The sequence below is a fragment of the Schistocerca piceifrons genome, chromosome 5, assembly GCF_021461385.2.
Source record: "Schistocerca piceifrons isolate TAMUIC-IGC-003096 chromosome 5, iqSchPice1.1, whole genome shotgun sequence".
Lineage (NCBI taxonomy): Eukaryota > Metazoa > Arthropoda > Insecta > Orthoptera > Acrididae > Schistocerca > Schistocerca piceifrons.
The window spans coordinates 12,533,298-12,539,894 of record NC_060142.1 but is presented as its reverse complement, the minus strand read 5'-3'; the positions used below and the strand labels follow the sequence as shown (position 1 = coordinate 12,539,894).

General features: G+C 46.5%; 1 non-coding gene across 1 annotated transcript; it reads left to right on the top strand.

The window, feature by feature from the left end:
- Window positions 1-229: 229 nt before the first annotated feature.
- Trnas-cga lies at window positions 230-304 on the top strand. The gene has a single exon. It is a non-coding gene; the product is annotated as a tRNA-Ser (tRNA).
- The last annotated feature ends 6,293 nt before the right edge of the window (window positions 305-6,597 follow it).

The following is a 6,597-nucleotide window of genomic DNA, read 5'->3' as shown; positions in this document are numbered from 1 at the left end:
CACAAAACTAATTTTACACCTCAGCACAGATTTTACATGCAAAAATCTTTTTATTTGCTTTTGTGCTACAGCATGGTATTCCCAGATGACAACGACGGCACTTCGCACCGTATTTCTCCGTGCTATGTCACTTTATAAACTACGTTTTCGCCTTCTGCTTCTGTAAAGTTTGGAAGGTAGGAGACGAGGTACTGGCAGAAGTAAAGCTGTGGGGACGGGGCGTGAGTCGTGCTTGGATAGCTCAGTTGGTAGAGCACTTGCCCGCGAAAGGCAAAGGTCCCGAGTTCGAGTCTCGGTCCGGCACACAGTTTTAATCTGCCAGGAAGTTTCGAGCCGCCGCATGCATACCGATACTGGGATTAAAAAAAGTTCGCATCTAAAAAAAAAAAAAAAACTTAAGAAAGTACAGGTTTGTGAAGTATGAAACTTATGTAAATTGCGAGCATTAAAAAAGTTTCTTAAAAAGGCGTTGTTTGGTTTTTTTTGCAATAAAATTTTCTGACTATATAAAAAACAGCGAATTTTAATGCAAAGGTACTGGAGGAAAAAGCAAACGAACGCTTTCCATGGGCCCAAAAATCCTAACACCGGACCTGAGTCTTGGTAGAGAAACAACGTTCAATCTCATTTGTTTCAGTATTTTGTATGTCAGGTATCCCCTGATCGTTTTGATTTTTATGTCTGTCATACTCGTACATAATAGCTGTATTCGAGACAAATGGTCTCTAAATATTGATGTGATTAACGTAGCATTAGAGGTAAAATTCACGCACCTCGAGGCACTGTGACGGCGGGAGCTGGCGCAGTCAGAGCTGCGAGGCGCTGTCAAGACCAGAAAGGCGTCTTCCCCCCCCCCCCCCACCCCCTGCCTGTAGAAAGCACTCTGCTCCGAACAAAAGAAGTCGGCGGAGCGAGCAGATGGCCGGCGCCGTAGCGCCCTCACCTGCGGCTGCGGGAGAATGAAGACGAGGCTGCGCCACACGACAGCCACCACCCCGCTTCATCAGTTTTCAGTTACTCCGGACAGAAGCAGAAAAATGGCAAGACAGCGAGAAATCGTCTCCCACCCTCTCCTCTTCTACCTCGAGTAGAATGCCTTTTCTTGGAATGTTGTCGCTTCAAAAGAGACTGTACGGCAGGATAAATTCAAAATTTAATAGCAACTCACACACCAATCATCCCTTTTCTCCCGTTTCACTGCACGTGCGCCTCGAAGTTCCGATCTCCCTCCACCCTTATACATCCTGTACACTGCTGACACTCTGTAAACCCCATTTCTGTGTCTACCTGTTCCAGCACGCTGGAGCCATTGCTGTATTCTTCATACTATTCACCTAAAACCCGAACGAAATCCTTAACTCAGTTTCAACTAGCTTGACCTACTGGTGCAAACTGCAAGTCCTCAAGATCAACGTCTGCAAGATACAGAAATCAACCGCCAGTGTACGACAATGAGACGAAATGAATGTTGAGGGGTTAAAAAGAGCTCGTGCATCTGAAAGAAGAGACAGACATAAAATGGAAAACTATTTCTATGCACAATGCTTTTATACACCAAGTTCCTACTGACGTCGCGCCGTAACGCGCAGTGTATGTCTGCTGTTAGCAAAATGACTTTGAGCACTATGGGACTTAACTGCTGAGGTCATCAGTCCCCTACAACTTAGAACTACTTAAACCTACCTAGCCTAAGGACATTACACACATCCATGACCGAGGCAGGATACGAACCTGAGACCGTAGCGGTCGCGCGGTTCCGGACTGTAGTGCCCAGAACCGCTCGACCACGCCGGCCGGCTGCTATTAGCATCGAGGCAGCTGGAACGATATGTGACCGCTAAAGTCTTCGGATCATGGTTGTTCAGGAATGCAACGACACACGCTGCTAATCTATTCCAAGCAGTTTCAAAGTGTCTGCTTCTAACACCACAGATTATACATACCTAGGAAGCGGGCAGTCAGTAGCTCTAGGCTATGCGAGAAATTTGTTAAATGACCCTTTTAATAATCGACACTAATTTGGCAACAAATATCGGCAGTTTATAGCACAGGGTGGGCTCGTGAGTGTCTGCCCAAAATATGACTGCGCGAGAGTAAATTTACCTTCCGGATTTAAGTCGCAGGGACTTTTGTATGTTTCTTTTCCCCCAAACTATGGCCGCGGATTTCTGCACTGCAAACTAAGACAAAGACAATCTCCAAGTAACCTCTCACCTCAGAATTCTGTCTGTGCACTCTAAATTTTTTGAGTTATGTCCCACTGCAAGAAAATTCTGAAAGTTGGAAACTTAAGCTTCCGCACCGAACTGTACAAAGTTCAACACTGTGGCGTTCCAGACACCCAAAGACTTTCTCAGTGACTTCTGCTTACCTTTGTGACTGAAATAACACGCGAATGTCACTCAGGAAACCACGGGTTCACATACCGTCCGTTCCTCTGCACGTCCAGATCGTGTAGAACCACGTCCCCTTTATGTCTCCAGATTCATTAGATTTACTATCGAAAAATAAAGATGAAAACTTCATCTCACAACCTACATTAAAGCTACTGGGCCCGCTGTGAGTCTGCTTCAAAACCGCATCTACCCACACCAAACACAGCGCTTTTCGCACTTACTGTTCGAGCAATCGTTTGCGTGGGGATTTCAGTAAGTAATGTAACCCATTCTTTTCTTGCTCAATTTGGACTGAAAAAATGAGAAATTTGTTGTGGGTCATCGTGAAATATCCCAGAATCACCTTCTATAGTTTCACGAAGTTTCGATAGGTGGCAGCCCTTCACTCTGTGTTGTAGGTGCGCTCCAAGCAGAAAGCTGTCATTGAATTGCTTTTGGCGGTAAACCAGAGCATCGCAGAGTTTCGTAGGCTCTTGCAGGCTGTCTACGGGGACCCGGCAGTGAACAAAAGCACGGTGAGTCTTTGGGAGAGGCGTCTGTCACCATCGAAATACGGCCGCGCAAAGGTGTCCGGTGTCCCGCCTGCCTGCCGGCCGCACGCAGCTGTGGCCCCTGCAATGCTGGAACGTGCGGACACTCTCATTCTAGGGGATCGAGGGATCACAATGTGACACACCTCGCTGCACAACTGGACGTCTCTCTGTTGGGGTAACGAGTAGAGGGGTCCCTCGCCGCGTGACAGAAGACCATAAAGAGCAATGAATTACCGTCTGTGCGGAATCGCTTGCACGTTACGAGGCTTACCGTGACAATTTTTTGGGTTCATTACTTTAAACTAAAAACAAAACGGCAATCCGAGTAGTCGCGCAACACCACCTCCCCTCTGAAGAAAACGTTCAAAATGGCGCCCTCAGCCGATAAAGCCATGGCGACGGACTTCTGGTACTCTGAAGGAATTATTCTGTTTGATGTCCTCCCTTACGGTACAACGATAAACTCTTGAAGTATCTTGCGCTACCCTCAGAATTTGAAGAAACGACTTCAGAGTGCTTGTCGCCACAAGACTGCAAGGGAACTTCTTCTCCCTGACGGCGCAAGGGCCCACCCGAGGGTAGCTCTCAAAACTTGACTGGACTGTTTTCAGCATCCACCGTACAGAGCGGATCTCACACCTCTCGAGCTCCACCGGTTTGCCCCAACGAAGAACGCTCTCCACGGGAAGTGGGGAGGGTGCTGATCCAGCGAGGCGTTGACTGCTGAGCCGCCCAGTACCATGCGGGCAGACAGGCCCTCCCATTAGAGTTGCGTAAGGTCGTCGCATCGAACGGAAATTATGTATAAAAATAGGGTTTCGTAGCCAAAAGAGTGAGGAGGCATTTGTGGAAATGAAATCCTGAATAAAACTAACCTGATTTCGGAAAAAATATGTGTTGCATTACATATTGAAAGTTTCTGGTATTGAATTTCTCTTACCATAAGCTGCTATGCTTTGATTAATGTAAAAGATATCATTAAAGCGAAGCACGAGCCTATTCATTTCGAAAGGATATTATCTCGTGCGTCTATTGCCAATGACCACACAATGTTTGGCTAGTTCCTACAGAACATGTAACTTAATTGTGTTTAAGACTTGAAGTGAAATTAATTCTTACAAGCAGGTATAGCTCAGACTCTTCAGATGTAGTCAACGTTTGTATTACTATTCACTATAGTATCTTATTTTGAATTTTTGTTAGTGTAATCTAAAGTCAAAAGGAGCAGCTATTACCATGTAAGACAGGTATCGTAGCTCCCATAATCGTAACGTAGCACAAGAGAGCATATACAGGGTGTTACAAAAAGGTACGGCCAAAGTTTCAGGAAACATTCCTCACACACAAAGAAAGAAAATATGTTATGTGGACATGTGTCCGGAAACGCTTACTTTCCATGTTAGAGCTCATTTTATTACTTCTCTTCAAATCACATTAATCATGGAATGGAAACACACAGCAACAGAACGTACCAGCGTGACTTCAAACACTTTGTTACAGGAAATGTTCAAAATGTCCTCCGTTAGCGAGGATATATGCATCTACCCTCCGTCGCATGGAATCCCTGATGCGCTGATGCAGCCCTGGAGAATGGCGTATTGCATCACAGCTGTCCACAATACGAGCACGAAGAGTCTCTACATTTGGTACCGGGGTTTCGTAGACAAGAGCTTTCAAATGCTCCCATAAATGAAAGTCAAGAGGGTTGAGGTCAGCAGAGCGTGGAGGCCATGGAATTGGTCCTCCTTTACCAATCCATCGGTCACCGAATCTGTTGTTGAGAAGCGTACGAACACTTCGACTGAAATGTGCAGGAGCTCCATCGCGCATGAACCACATGTTGTGTCGTACTTGTAAAGGCACATGTTCTAGCAGCACAGGTAGAGTATCCCGTATGAAATCATGATAACGTGCTCCATTGAGCGTAGGTGGACGAAACCAAAATGAGCTCTAACATGGAAATTAAGCGTTTCCGGACACGTGTCCACATAACATCTTTTCTTTATTTGTGTGTGAGGAATGTTTCCTGAAAGTTTGGCCGTACCTTTTTGTAACACCCTGTATACAGGGTGAACATTAATGAAACCGACATGCTGTAAGGGTGGATCCCCGACTGAAAATGGAGGAAAAACGGGCCTATGAACGTCTGTCCGGAAACGCATCGTTGCCGCAGTAGAAGGCGCCGAGAAATGAGAGTTCCTCTGGTCGAGTGGCGCGTGCTACTTGTGTGTTGGAAGCTGTGTGACTGACGCAGCCTGCTGTGAGCAGCAGAATGGTGCGGTATTCATGTTGGCAACAAGTACAGAGGGTGTTTGTGTGCAGCCAGGTAGATGCAAACGGTCAAGAGGCATCATGGTTCTCCATATCTGTAAGACAGTACGCCGCCTCCCTGGAAATTCATCTGTCTGAAAGAACCCATGATCACCCAAACTCGGAGAAAGGCTTGGAATGTTTTGTGATGTGGTTGGAGTCTCTGAGGGTTTTGGTATACCCCTGCTGCCTTTCGACCGTTTCCATCTGCTTGGCCGTACACAGTAATCGTCTCGGCTCGTTCTCGACACGTACACCCGACCATTCTGCTGCTTACATCATGCTGCGTCAATAACACACACAGCCTGGAACACACAAGGAACACGTGGCATTTGGTCAGAGAAACGTCCACCCGTCAGCGCCAACTATTGTGGCGACGATGCATTTCCGGACACATGTTCGTGGGAGCTGTTCTCCATTTCCAGTCAGCAGTTCGGCCCTGCAGTTTGTCGCACCTGTATCAACAATGCAGGAAGTAACCTGTCGCGCCGACAGAGCAAGTGTTCGTACACACAGTGCGTGGTGACCAGCGAGAGTCAGTTCTGTGCGGACCAATGTTCTGACGGCTGTTGGGGCCGTTTCGCGGACCGATGTCTCGGCCTGTCACGTGGGGGCGTTGTTCCATTGCCTACTGGTTGCTGCTACCGCTGTGACGTCACGTGGTAGAAGTAGGGTCGAGCGGGCGAAGGTCACGCGCTGCAGGCTCGACAGTTCGAGATGCCTAGCGCGCAATTTCGTGTGAGTTTGCTGGTGCGTGGTACATTATTGAAGCAGTCTTTATGTCGAGTCTAGTTGTTATATCGTAGTCATTACCGCGTTCAAAAATGTTGCTTCTAAAATTCCATGCGTACTTTATCACTGTTTTGCAACAGACGTAGTGCTTTAAAACACATGGTAGCTTGCTGCAAGCGAAGGGATAAACATAATGTGACCCATGCGAGAACATTTCATTCCAGAACGTCTGTCAGTTCGGAGAGTGCCTAAATCAGAGGCCGTAGCATCGCAGAAAACACCTAAATAGCACGGAGACAATCTTCAGCCTACAGCATCGTGTTCTAGTACTACACAAGATAGATACTAGTTAAGATTAGTTTATTGGGAACGAAACACTATAAATATAATTCACGAACATTTTGGTCACTCAAACTGTGGACTGTTTCTCGTCTCTCTTAATAACACTACTTACGCAAACAAAGAGCATATGTTTAAAATAACTTATCTTTTATTCTAGTTCATAATTTCAAAAAGGGCGTCGATGTTACACGAGATCCGAGCAGAAGAGTGCTGCGAGTACGTTAAAATCGCTTTCTCCAATGGATCATCAACAGAGCCGATCGTCGATCCTGAGCTGTTAAAAA